The 15,083-nt window shown below is 39.4% G+C and overlaps 1 protein-coding gene across 4 annotated transcripts in view; it reads right to left on the bottom strand.

Annotated features, from left to right (window-relative positions):
- PCGF3 (polycomb group ring finger 3) overlaps window positions 1–15,083 on the bottom strand; it is a 124,405-nt gene that overhangs the window by 108,650 nt on the left and 672 nt on the right. The window lies entirely within an intron of this gene.

Genomic DNA, 15,083 nt, shown 5'->3' with positions numbered 1-15,083 from the left:
GTTTCCTCATCTGTAAAATGAGCTGGAGAAGGAAATGGCAAAATACTCCAGTATCTTTGCTGAGAAAATCCTAAAAGTGGTCACGATGAGTCAGATACAACTAAACAAGAACAAATCCTCACTTTACCTTCTTTCTCTGGGATTATGTCAAAAGTTAACTGCAACTTTATCTCAACAACTGCTTTAAGCTATCCTACACTAGTAATTGCTTTAACTGGAGTTTTGCTATAGATAATATTTTTAGGGAGACCACTAAACATAAACAAGTTCACATTGTTTAATAACTATGGAATGTGTGCATATATCATATATGTACATATATCCTATCGGTGTATATATGTATATGTATACACACATATCTTCCACTAAGGTCCTACCTTATGATGCTGACTTTTTGTTCTTGAAGGTTATACTAGTGGAATGAAAACCCTCCCAGGTCCTAGAAAGGATTTATTTAAGTGTGGTAATGGACAGATATCTCTTTTCTGAGAAGTTCAAGGAAGCTCATGAGATTGATGATAAATAGGATTAACAAAATGTGAAACATCTGATTGTTTTAAATCGCTAGTAAGAGAAATGCCAACTAATGCAACCCTGAGGTTTCCATACCGCACCCAACAAACAGGCAAAGATGATAAAAAATAGAAATAGTCAATACTAGAAGGGCATATGAGACAAGTCAATATAGGCAGAGGGAATGGTATCACCAAAGGAGAAAAGACAGAAAAGAACAAGGAATCAATTTAGCAAGAACACTGAATATGTACAAATAATAGCAGGTAGGGCTGAGAAGGACAGTCTGGGACTAGTCTTAGAGGGCTTTGAATATCAGGATGAAAAGTATAGGCTTTATTTAGTAAAAGATGAAAAGTAACTAAAGGAAAGTGACAAGATCAAGATCCTATGTGCAGAAAGGATTGAATGGAGTGAAAAAAGGTTGGGAGACCAATTAAGAGGCAAACTATGAGATAATAATAAGCTGAACTAGGACAGTGGCAGTGGAAATGTTAAGAAAGGGTAGGATCCAGAGACATTTTCACAAGAAGAATCTACTAGGTTCAATGACTCAATATTCTATACAAACTGGGCACTTAAAATATTTGTTAAATTATAGGACGTAGAAGAAAAGAAATTCAACTGAATAAACTGTGATGATTTTTAAGTTGTTAGACCTGGAGGACAGCAATACCACTGACATTCTGGGTTCAAAGACACAGCACAGATAGGTGGGAATGTCCAGCAGCAGTCCAGGCTGAAAATAACAATCTCATAGTGCAAGAGCTGGATGGGATCTCAGACATTAACTAGTGCAACACCCTCAATTTTAGAGATGAGTAAAGTGAGGCTCTAGATCACACAGGTATAACGGACTGCACTTAGAGTCAGGAGGACCTCACCCCTGAAGTTTACTAGCCAAATCCTAGCCTGTAAGGTTTCCCTTCCAGCTCTTCATTTATGATCCTATGACCCTAAGAGTCATGGATGAGATGTAAAACCAGGTGTTTTTTAGAAGACATTCACATAAAGGGGAGACAAGAAGTCATGGGAGTTGGTCAACTAGCATTTATGTTTATTACTTGCCAAGCACTGTGCTAAGTACTGGAGGACAAAGAAAGGCAAAAAGAATCCCTGTCCAATACACTGAGTGGAGGATAAAATACAGAGAATAGAACAGGGTCAAGAATTGAATAATAGCTTACATTTATACAGGACTCTGTAATACTCAGCCTCACCACAACCTGTCAGGGACGGGGAAGCAAAGAGATTCTATCACAGGCAACAGGGGAGCAGAGTCATAGGAGAAAAATGAAAAGAATATAGTGTCATGAAAGCCCAAGAAGCGAAGAACATCACAAAGAATAAAGGTGACCAAGTAGCAAATGCTACAAAAGAGAGTAAAGGGAACAGGGCAAAGGGTAAAAAGTCCATTGTTTAGAAAGTCAAGGCGGAAGTACACAGAAGAGATGCAGAATGAGACAAAGATAATTAATGGAGTATGATCAAAGAGGAAGCAGAAGACAATAGAGGAGGAAGGCTGTATCTTTTTCTGAGTCAGAAGTAAAGGAGAAAAACAAGGGAAAATATAGTGAGATTTTAGGGAACAAATGAGGTGAACTCAGGGACTTCAAGTTGCAGGTTTTTCAGATACATGTGTGTGCTGAAACTGTATCTTGTTCTAGTCCCCTTGACCATCCCCCTCCCTTCTAGTCAGTATATTAAGTTTATAAATTAACCAGTATAAAGGGGAAATAGCAGGAAATAAGATTGAAAAGGGGAAAACAGAAGTCACATGCGAACCATCCCAAAGATCAAAGGAACATAATTTAAAATTGTATCATACATTAACCAAAATTCACATCCTTGTAGTATACGCTGAACTAGTAGAAGCCATCCAGGCACTGCTGTCAAGGTCTTTTGGTCCTGTGACGTGTAAATGGTGCTGATAATTTTGAGATGATGTGAACATGTTAATTTGAAAATTTTACTAACAACTCTGAAATGATTTGGATAAGTTAATGAACTAACCCTAAGGTGGCACAGATAAGAAAATAACCTTTAAAATGAGAACTCAAATTCCTGGCCCCACACTCCCCACTTACCTGCCTCCCTTCACCATCCCATGCTCTCTACCTCTGGACTCCTTTCACGGCTTGTCTCTATACCCTCTATGCCTTAATATAGTGTGACTGCAGCCCCGCTTCAGCTTCCAGTTTCCATTGTAGGCTTTCCCAGTGAGAACCTAAACAAAAGGGTGTGCCCACCCCCATTTCATAAATTATCAATTCAAAATGCAAATCAACCCATCAGTTGTCACAAATAGGTCAAAAATATTGCATTTTGAGCAGCCGTCCCACCCTCGCATTAGGAAAACCCAGGTTCAAGTCCTACCTCATCAGGTAATTCTTTAAGACTAACAGATGTAGGGGCAGCTAGGTGGCACAGTCGATAGAGCTCTTGCTTTGGAGTCAGGAGGACCTGAGTTCAAATCCAGCCTCTGACACTTCACACTTACTAGCTGTGTGACCCTGGGCAAGTCACTTAACCCCAATTGCCTCAACAAAAAGGGAAAAAAAAAAACAAGACCAACAGATGTAGACTGGTTGCACTAGCTACAAAAGATAAGGAAGTTTCTACACTGGAGAGTCTCTAGAAGTAAATGGAAAAAATAGGAGGCCTAAAGGAAAAGATGAAAGAAAGGTAGGGGTAGGATCAAGGAAATTTTAACAATATCACTGTTTGTACCTTTCAATTCACACAGCTGTCATTCACACAATTCAGATCCTTAGCACCTTTGGCCCTATTAGAATAGCCTCCTAATTAGCCTATCCAATTCTACTGTCTCCACTCTCCAACCCATCCCAACTATAGCAGCCAAAATAATCCTAAAGCATAGGTCTGACCATATTACTTCCTGGCTCAAAAGCCTTCAATGGTGCTCCACTGCCTTCAGGATAAAATATAAACTACTTACATGGCCTTTAAGGTTTTCCACAATCTGGCTCTCACCTATCTTTCTGGGTATATTTCACATTACCCACCTTCATGAACTCTATGGTCTATTCAAACAACTATTAGTTGTTCTTGGACTTTACTACTCCATCTCTGTAAGTGTTGCTTTCCTCTCCTCAATGCCTCTTAGAATCTGTCATTCTTCAAGGTTCTGCTCAGATTCTGTCTTGGTCCTAGCTGTAAGGGTTGTCCCACTTTTTATCTATACACAGGCAGCATTCTTCACTTCCAGGAGAAGGTAAACTTTATGGGGGCAGACACTTCTGTTTTGTCTTTATATGCCCAGCACCCAGCCTTATACATAGTAGGCACTTAACAATGTTTGTTTAATTGAGCTGAAGCAATGCTCCCTGGGATCCAGTATTTCCAAATTTAATAAACAATACTATATGCTCCAGAAACCAAGGTAAGCACTAGAAATACAACTACAAAAGGGGAGAGGGGCTCCTTATAATCAAGGAGCTTACATTCTACCTGAAGGACAAAACATGTTCACAGACAAATATGTGCAAAATTGGTACACACTGTGTTTGTTGGGGGCAGGGGGGACAGAAGGGGAGGCACTAATAACTGGGGAATCAGGAAACACCTCTTGAAGGGCTGAGATGAAAAAAAAGAGCATTCTATCGAGGGAGAGAGAATCTGTACCAAGGCATGGAAACCAATGGTGAAATGACCTATACAGGGGAACTGTAACAGTTCAAGAAATATTTCTTTTTTTGTTATATTTGTTTCAATGAACAAAACACATCCTTATTACTCCCTTTTCCCAATTGTGAACAAAAGAAAAACAAAACCCACTGCAAACATGTATAGTCAATCAAAACAATTTCCCATATTGGCCATGTCCTAGAAAATACTTGTCTCATTCTGCACTCTGAGCCCTTCACCACTCTTGTCAAAAGGTAGGTAGCATGTCTCATCATTAGTCCTCCTGAGTCATGCTTAGTCATTATGCTAATACGAGTTCCTAATTCTTTCAAAGTTATTGGCCTTTACCATACTGTTGTCAATGTATAAATTGTTCCAGTTCTGTTCATTTTGCATCAGTTCATACAAGTCTTCCCAGTTTTCTCTTTAACCATCTACAGCATTGCGTAAGCGCAACAGTATTCCATCACCTATCTATACTATAACCTGTTAAATTCACTCCTCAGTTTATAGGCATACCCTAAGATTCCCCTTCTTTGCCACCTCAAAAAGAGATTACAAATACTTTTGCACATCCATAGGTTATTTTGCTTAGAACTAATCCCTCCTTTAACCCAGTCTCCCTTTACTTCCCCCCTCTCCCTTTTTCCTGTTTCCCCAATGAGTAAAATATATTTTTGTACTCAATTGTGTCTGCCTATTCTTCCTTCTTTTGATCAGTTCAGATGAGAGTGAGGTTGAAGTGTCAAGTGCTCCCCCCCCACACCTCCTCATTTGTCAACCTGAATACCCTGATTATAATTTTCTTTTCTTTCCCACTCCTCCCTCTACATGACCCAACATGCAGTTTTTCTGGGTAAGTTATTCATAGCTGTAAACCTATATCCTTTGCCTTCTGGAATACTGTATTCCAAGTTCTCTCCTTTACAGTGGTAGCTGCAAAATTATGTGCGATTCTGGACTGTGGCTCCTCAGTACTTGAATTCTTTCTTTCTAGCTGCTTTCAACTGTCTTTTCTTTGACCTAGAAATTCTGGATCTTGAATATGATGTCCTGGGAGTATTCATTTGGGGTTTTCTTTTAAGAGGCAGATTTTTTCTATTTCCACTGTGCATTCTAGGTCTAAGAGATTTGGACAGTTTCTTCTAAATTTTCTTGAAACAGAAAATCTAGGCTTTATTTGGTCATAGCATTCAGACAGTCCAATGATTCTTTAATTTTTTTCTCCCTGATCTGTTTTCCAGGTCAGCCGTACTGATTATGAGATAGCTTACATTTTCTTTTATATTTCAGTCTTTTTACTTTGTTTTAATATTTCTTGTTGCCTCATGGAGTCACTGTTTTCTATTTGGTCCATCCATACTTTTAGCAAAGTTTTGTACTTCTTGTAACAAGCTGTTAATTCCTTTTCTAATTCTTTCTTCTATAGTCCTCATTTCTTCTCCAATTTTTCCTCAATAGTTCTCATTCCATTTATACAATTCTTTTTAACTCACTTATCTCTTCTAGGCATTCTAGCTGAGTTTTTGCCCAAGTTATGTTTTTCCTCTGAGGCTCTACTTATAAATGTTTTTGGAGTCATTCTCTTCTTTTGAATTTGTATCTTGGGCTTCCCAGTTCCTTTTGGTGGGATTCTTTTTCTCTTGCTCATTTTTCCAGATTACTTCTTGACTTTAGACTTGATGTTAGGGCTTGCTCTGTAGCACTTCTGGAGCAAAGGTCTGGGCTGGTCCCACTACTGCTTTCTTGGGGTACTGAGTGTTGTATTACTCCAGGGTCTCAGGAAAAGGCTGGATCTCTGCAAGCTCCCAAAGTGGTCTAATCTGAGGCAAAGTTTATTTGCTTTCCACCCCAATCTAAGCTCTGCACATTTCTAACCTGGATTTGGATCTGAGCAACAGCAGGCTGTTACTGGACTCATCCTCTATCAGCCAGCTAGAAAACTCTGTTGGTTCAAAGTGACAGAATTGTCTTTGGTCTGGGACTCCTACCCTAGCTATTCCTCTACAGGCTGGACTAGGTGCCAGAACCAAGACCCAGCTCTGTTCCTGAGGTCTGAGCCATACCACTGCTGCTGCTTCTTTCCAAACTTCCTCCTTTTTTAGTACAGTGTACAGGTCCCCCTCTCAGTTTTTTTGTTGTTCAGTCATTTCAGTTGCATCCAACTCTTCGTGACCTCATTTGGGGTTTTTCTTGGCAAAGATTCTGGAGTGGCTGGCCATTTCCTTCTCCGGCTCATTTTACAGACAGGGAAACTGAGGCAAACAAGGTTTAAGGGACTTGCCCTGGGTCACAGAGCTAGTAAATGTCTGAAACTGGATTTGAACTTGGATCTTCTGACTCATGGCCTCGCACTCTATCCATAATCACCTAGATGCCCCTATGACAAAAGTAGATTGTTTTAAACCCTTCCCACCCCCCACAATCCCTACAAAGGTTCATAGCTATTCAAACAAAAATTATGCCAGAAAAGGACTGAATCAGGAATAAGTCAGTTGAAGTCAAGTCAGTAAACATTTATTAAGGGTCTGCTATGTGCCTGGTACTGTGCTAAGTGCTTGGGATACCAAAAAAAAAACCAAAACAAAACCACCTTTTCAGTTTACCCTGAATCTATGACTCAGAACTGGGTGGTAGGCAACAAAGCTGCCACTTGGCACCAGTCCCCATCATGATACCCCAGTATGGATCTGGGAAGTATTCAGTGTGGGTCTGAGATGTCCTCTTACCCTGGTAAACAGCCCTCCCAGGGCACTGGAGTGCTCATTCTGCTCCTATTCTAATCCATCCACAATATGACAAATGACTTACTGTGATTTTTTTCTAGGTTTCTCCATCAGGAATCAGTCTGGTGCATTTTCTAGATCTGTTTAGAGTTTTATGGAAGGGAGTTTGGCTTTACTGCTTTCTACAGCTCTCCCATTTTGGCTCTACCTCCTCAAAAGATAATTCTTAAAATATATTAAGTACATTGTCCATACCTAATCCAACATGTTAGTTTCATTGTTATAATGTACTGAGAACACCTATTTCTTTATAACTAGATTAAAAGCAAAAATCTATGAGAAGTCCTAAGATAGTAGCTAGGATTAACAATATAAGTTGAAAGAAAATTTAGAGGTCAATTTTGTCATCATAGGATAACTGTAATCAGGTTTTCAAATAGATCATAATTTGAATGAAGCAAACCACAGGCCATGATGACTTAATGTGGTTCTGTAAATCTAAAAAGGGAAATTCACCTTACTAGCTAACACCCCTTTTACCTTTTAAAACTTGGCCATAATCTTTTCTCATTCCACCTCTCCCTCTGCCTTACAACTTCTAACCCTGTGCTTCTATCTCAATAGGATCTCCAATATCTCCATCACTTAGCTCTTTCCCAGGCCATCACCCTTTCACTAGATAAACTCTCTTCTCTTTCCCGTCCTGATCCCTTGGTGAGCCATTTTAACTCTACGCTATATTCTTGTTAAGTCCTTTGCCCCTTTATTCTATTGCCAATCTTGCTATGTCAAGTCTAGTCTTGAATTATTTCCACCATCTTCTGCCTTTGATCCTATTCTCATGCTACTGAATGAAGCTGAAAAAAAAAAATCACTGAAACCATGTTGACTGGGGCCACTATAATCTCAACTACCTGAGTCCTCACCATGGTAAGGCAATTCTTTTACTTGTCCCATTCACCACAGTGGCTTTTCCAATAACTCCCCTCCTTCCACACTCATAGAGAGTCTTGACTCATATTTCACTGAAAAAAACTAAGCCATTCTCCCAGAGCTCCCTCCTCAAATCATCTCATATTACTCAGATAACTTCCCCATTATCTCCTCCTTTACCCCGTGCCCTTCTCCTTGTCAACGCAAACCCCTCTACACAATGGGATCTACATTATCCCATTCCAACCCATCTTCTCTAGCAGACTGCCTCTTCAATCATCCACACTCTCACTTATTCTCAGCCTCTCCTTGTCTACTTGCTGTGTCTCTGCTGCCTATGAAACATGCCTATGTTTTCACCATCTTCAAAAAGCCCTCACTTGATCAGTCCATCCCTTCCTTGAAAAGGCTATTTAAAGTTGATCCCTCTACTTCTTTCCTCTCATCCTCTTAACTCTCTGCAGCCTGGATAAAGGCTTCATAAATTAGGCTAAACTGCTCTCTCCAAAGTTACTAATAATCTCTTAATTGCCAAATCTAATCTAAACCTTACCTCTTCTCATCCTTCTTGACCTCTCTGCAATCTTTGGTACTGTTGTTCATCCTCCTCTTAATTCTCTCTTCTCTCTAAGTTTCCATGACACTATTCTCTCCTGGTTCTCCTCCTACTGGTCTAACCATTCCTCTCAGACTCCTTTGCTAAATCTTTATCCAGGCCACATTCATTAAACATAGATGTTCCCTGAGACTCTGTCCTGGGCCCTCTTCTTTTCTTCCTCTGTACAATTTCACTTGGTGACTTCATCAGCTCCCATCAATTTAATTATCACCTTTATGCAGATGATTCTTAGATTTATCCAGCCCTAATCTCTCTCCCTAGTTTCCCATCTCCAGCTGCTTCCTGAACATCTCTTAATGAATGTCCCATAGACATCTTAAACTCAATTATGCCCTAAACTCATTACCTTTCCCCCACACCCTCTCCTTCCTAACTTCTCTATTACTGTCAAGGGTACCATCACCTGTCCAGTCACTCAGGCTCACAATCTGTCATCCTCAATTTCTCACTCACATTTACCCCCACATGCAATCAGTAGTCAAATCTTGTTGATTCTACCTTGTCAATATTTCTCTATCCATCCCCTTCTCTCCTCTGACACTACCACCACTCTGGTGCAGGCCCTAATCACTTCATGCCTGGACTATTGCAATAGCCTGCTAGTTAGCCTCCCTGTATTGAATCTCTCCCCACTCTAATCAGTATTCCACAGAAGTGACCATGTTACCTCCCTACTCAATAAACTCTGGCGGCTCACTTTTATTTACAGGATCAAAAAGGAAATTCTATTTGGCTTTTCAAGTCCTTCACAATCTGACCTGCTCCTACCTTTCTAGTAACCTTCACCACACACTCTCATTTAGTGACTCTGTACACCTCGAGGTTCCCCAAACAAGACACTATTTCCTGACTCAGTGCATTTTCACTGGCATTTTCACACATACCTGAAATTGTCACCCTAATCTCTGCTTCCTGACCTTCCTCAAGTTTCGGCTAAAGTCCCACCTTCCACAAGAAAGCTTTCCCAGTCTTCCTTAATGTGTATTCCATCTGAAATGATCTCCAAATTATCCTACATAAAATATGTTTGTATATAATTGTTTGCATCTCCCCCTTCCCATTAGACTGTGAACCCCTTGACAGCAAAGACTGCGTTTCACTTTCTTTGGATCTCCAGCACTTAGCACAGTGCTTGGCATGTAGCACATAGCAGCCACTGAATAAATACTTTTGAAATGACTTGGTCAGCTTACTGTACATGTGCATAAAGCAAAGCGCTTCACTTAAGTCTTTTCAATGGATCTTCATAAGGATCCTACAAGATAAAGAGGACAGGTATGATTTTCCACATTTTACAGATGAGGAAAAAAATAATTAACCCAAGGTCGACCAATTAGTAAGTGTTTATTAAGTGTCTACTATGTTCAAGGTATTGTGCTGTCATTGTTCAGTTGTTCAGTCGTGCCCCACTGTCCTTGACCCCATTTGGGTTTTTTTTGGGCAGAGATACTGGAGTGGTTTGCCATTTCCTTCTCCAGCTCATTTTACAGGTGAGGAAGCTGAGGCACACAAGGTTAAGTGACCTGCCCGGGCACACGGCTAGTAAGTGTCTGAGGCTGGATTTAGACTCAAATCTTCCTGACTCTGGGCCCAGTGCCCTAGCCACTATACCACCTAGCTAGAAATATAAGTACAAAGGATGAAATAATCCCTATTCACCATAAGCTTACATTCTAATGGGAGGCAATAAGTATATATGCAGCATAAACATGAAGCTAATAAATATATAACTGCTGAATGAATATCTATGGTAGAGGGAGCTATTTACTAAGCAGTAATTTAAAGTCACAGAAAATGAATAAACAAATAGTTAGAATGTTTGCTAAGAAGCAAAACAATAATTCTGGTTAAGAGTATTAACTTCCTCTTTACCACAGCAAACTCTTCACCAGTTCTGCTATGAGTATCAAGACTGACTAGGGAGTTTCATTGGTCTTCCCTGTCTCAGCAAAGAAAAAGTTGTGAAATGGTTAAAAGCTTAAAACTGTTACTCTTCCTCTCCACATCCCCCCAAAAAGAAAACTCAAGAGTTAACTGTGTGGATAATGTGTGTATGTCTATGTGTATGTGCATGCATGTATATCTCACACACATATACACACATTCTGAAATAACTGGTTTTTGATTCTATATCTTTTAATGCTTAGGACAAAAATCAAACCTAAGTGTTCTTGAGAGGCATTATAGCCAGTTTTCAATTATATTTTTTTGTATGTGTTTTTACAGAACAGGTTTCAGTGTGTTTACAAATAAAAATTCCAATCAGAGTATCCTTCCCAAAACAGTTAGTGTTCTTAAACCTCCAGAATTCATTAAAATATCATAGATTATCCTTAAATGCATCACTGCCTAAATAATGGGCCAACCTGAAGAATGTACATCCAAGGAACAATGACATCTTAGTTGAATCTCCAGCTTAGCCAGAATTTACCAAAACACCACTTAGAGATCAACTATTTGCTTTTATGTGTTTAGTAATTCCTTTTTCTTTCTTATTATTCAACCTCAAGAAACAAAAATGTTCATCAGAAAGGATATTTTTAAGTTTCTCTTTTAAGGCTACTAGCTTTTAAAATATAAGAGTAAAAGATTAACCTATAGGCCCCAGATATTTCAGTGCTAAATGAATTGTTTAAATTTTAACCTTAAATTCAATTCTAATGTTCAGTTAATTAGATAAAAATAAAAATGTAGGGATCCAAATAAAATATAATGAATCACATGACCAATTATAACACTATTCATATTTAATAAACACAAATTTTATAAGAGAACCCAAATTAAATATTTCAATTCTCCAAATATTAGTTGGGGAACAACAAAGGTCTCATAAGTTAAGGTCGACACTCAACCATGTCAGAGAATCCCAACTCAAGTACCTAAAATGGGGTAGGGTTTATAGTCAGTTCTTTAAGGAGAATGAAACCAAAATGAAATTCTTATCATTTTGGAGAGCATTAGGAGCCCCCTAGCAAGATCCTGAAACTTGTGTTTCAGTAATCGCCTCTCAAGAGCATTAAGACCACATGAGACTTATTGTCAGGGTTACACAAAGTTATGTTAAGATGGCCTTTTGAACACCATACAAAAGCCTATAGGTATGATAACCACAGAGAAACACATGGTGTCCAGTATACATACTACTCACCACCCCCCCTTCACTCCGCCCCAAATCAAGTGTCCCAGAAAATTCCAAATGTATGGCTGCAGTAGTCAGCAGAGTTCTAGCAAGAGGGCAGCAAAGCCTAAAATATACAGCAATTTTCCCCTCAAATCAAAACTTGAAAGAGCCTACAAAGTGTAGGATCAGACTAATCAGTCACTATAATCCTCATGCATGAGGGGCAACTCAATAGGGAGGCAACCCTACATGTCACAAAGTCGAAAAATCACTTAAGCAAAAGCTTATTTTTTCCTATGGATAACACACATTTCTTAAAAATCAAAAGAATCCTCATTTAAATTTTGTACAAGCTTTGATAGGCAGTATGGTAGCACTGCCATAGTATGTCAACCCAAAAGCCAGGAAACCTTGGATTCAAATCCCACTTTTAATAGATACTGGCTGTATCTGTCACTACAGCAAATCACTACAGCCTATTGGTGTTTTAGGCAACTCTCTAAGATTATATACATTGCAAACAAAGTATCTACCTGCACTGGTAAAGAGCCTAGGAGTTCCCTATACCAATGAAATCACTGGTCTAATCCCCGATTCTTCCAAGTTCTTTTAGAGAACATTTACTTATCAAGAACTAGAGTTCTCAAATGCTAGGCAATAAGTTCCTCTCATATTTTAGAGGCAAACGTTTTTGTAAAGATCATTAATATTATTTCAAGACTTAAAACAATCTTCTGCCAACAGATTTCGGCCACCCCCAACCCCCACTACACTTTAGTAAACATGCCTTTATAAGCAATGGTGTCTAATCTACTGGTAAGCAACCTTTCCAAACTTTACTAAGCTAGTCTTTGGAAACTGGACAATAAAAGTTTAAGCTATGATTTCACTGGTACAGGTCTTTACAATAATAATTAATCAACAAATATTTATTAAGCACCTACTATATTCCAAGAACTATGATAACTGTTAGAAATATAAATACAAATAAGGGAAGGCTTCACAGAAGACAGGGGTATTTGACTTAGGCTTTAATTGACCGGGAAGAAGTCTAGAGGTAAAAAGGGACAACATTCCAGAAATAGGAAACACTGAGCACAGGCAAAGAGCCATAAGAATACTGAGTTGTTTTGGAAGCAGAGTAGTCTAATTTGGCTTGTAATTAAGAGTTGATAGATAAATACAATATGAAATAAAGTTGTTGTTAGGGTGGCACTAGATTTTAGACAGCTTTGACAGCCACATAGAGGAGCCTAAACTGTACTCACTGGGAAATACTAAATAATTGAAGATTTATGAGCAGAGGAGTGGGTGAAGAGTGATTTTGGGGTGGAGGGAAGGAGGGTCAAGCCAGGAAGAGTGCCAGCAGAAGACCAGCAAAAAGGCTACCACAACAGTGTTGACTATCTAACCAGAAAAGGAAATGGAAACCAGAGATGTTTCAAAGGCAGAATCCATGGGACTTGAGAAATGATTGGATTAGAAAAGTGAGGAAGAAAGATGAGTCAAAGACAAGACCAAGGGAAAACTAAGTGAAAGGATGTGCCTCAAACAGAAACAATGAATTCAGAAGGAGAAACAGTTTTAAGAAGAAAAATAATGAGCTTGGTTTTCAACATGTTGTTTGAGGTGCCTGTGGGATACTAACAGAACCTGCTAGAGTTTGCAATCTGATCAAATTAAATCAGAAAAGAACTTTAGAATTAGATTTTAGTTTAACATGACTGAAACAAAATCATCAGATGAAAATAAATTATATAGTTCTGATCCTTTTCCCTTTATATCATAGAGAACAGGGAAAAGTGACTACTTTCAAAACTTGAAGTTACATCATGTAAAGAGTACCGAACAAATTGACAGGATGCTAATTACCTAATCAAGTTACATTTTACTGTACATTTTCTAAAACTAACATGCCAAAATATTACAAGATCAAGCTATACATCACCAGAGGCAGTGTGGCACCATGAATAAAGAGCTGATCAAGACCACCAGAGTTGGACACTGTACCACCTGACTTTTAGTTGCAAGCTACTTCATTCCTGGGTCTCAGATGCCTCATCTACAAAATGAGAGGGCTAGGCAAGATGATATCTAGGATTCCTTCCACATCTAAAATCATATCTATGATCCTATGCTAACTTCAAACTGGGGGGAAAAGGCTTTCCCTTCACAAGCAGTATGTGTCAAACCTTCCAACATTACAGTGAAAGAACAAAAGGTCTTCTATAGGCAAATTTAATGGGTGCTACGACACATTAATGTCAATTCAATAATAAACCGGGTACAAGGTATTGTACTAGCTGGAAATTTTTGAAGAATTTTCTCAACCCTAATCCCCTAGCACTTAAATCAGAAGGAAAAAAAAAATGAGGCAGGATGGTTAATTTAATTGAGAGGTGTAACCACTGTCAAAAATCAAGTTAGAAGACCTATTTCCCCAACCCTGGGTCCTTTTTACCTGATTTCAATTAAGCAAACATGAAACAAAAATAAAATTTAAAAGGATGCTGTAAAAAAATAAACCAAAAATATAAATAAACATGTACCAAAAAGTTCTGGATCTTACGAAATCACGTTACAAGAATCAATTTTCCTAAACTATTTAAATACCCACAGGGCACACAATTCAGATATGAGTTCTGTTCTTGTAAAAAGATAACTGAAGAATCTGAAATAATTATTCTTCCACAAGAAAATGTGTAGAATTTTTGGCAGGCAGATCATCCTGACATTCTATATGGCTCCAAGCGTCAATCAACCCCCAACTTTTCTATCAGTTAGGTTTCCTCACTATCACCACACTCACTGTCACCTACATAACCCACTCTTCCAACACCTGACACTTTCAGAGTCTTTCTGAAGCTCCAAGCTATATCATGAAGCCAAGAGGCAGACACCATCAGTCTTTGTGGTCTTAATTTTTCCACAAATGAAGGATCAAAATTACCCTGAATAAGGGTCATCCCCGCCCCAAGATTTCACTACCTGCTCCCTAAGATCCTAAACAAAGGGGTAAACGTTCTGTTAAATTCTAAGTACTCTGTTTAGGGGGGAGAAGGGTTCAAGGGAAAATACAAGCACCCCAGCCCCCACCCATGATCCTTAAATATTTTCCCAATGGGGGGGAAAGCCAGGAGAAAAAAAGCTCCCCCCAACCACCCACATACCCTGGAGAGCTCCATCTTTCCCCCACCATGCTAATTTTTACTTCAAAACTGTAACCCTTAAAATGAGTCTACACCACCCCACCCCCTTGGGTCTGGGCACTGTGACCATCATCTACCTTTGGAAAAGGGGCAGATTTGGTTCCTAACCTACTGGGTCCTTAAGGACCCCCCACTACGGGGCCTCCTCCCCACCCATTTCCCCACCCTCCCCACCTAGCGCCCCCAGTCTCCCGCCCCCCGCCCCAGGTCAGGGGGCTGCTGCTCCTTGGGAGATTTCAGTGCCACGGAAAAGACAAAACGCCGGCCAAGTCGAGGAGGGTGCCCCCACATACACATACACATACACATACACA

This window comes from Vombatus ursinus, unplaced genomic scaffold (genome assembly GCF_900497805.2).
Source record: "Vombatus ursinus unplaced genomic scaffold, bare-nosed wombat genome assembly UNPS02014818.1, whole genome shotgun sequence".
Lineage (NCBI taxonomy): Eukaryota > Metazoa > Chordata > Mammalia > Diprotodontia > Vombatidae > Vombatus > Vombatus ursinus.
This window is presented reverse-complemented; position numbering and strand designations above follow the sequence as displayed.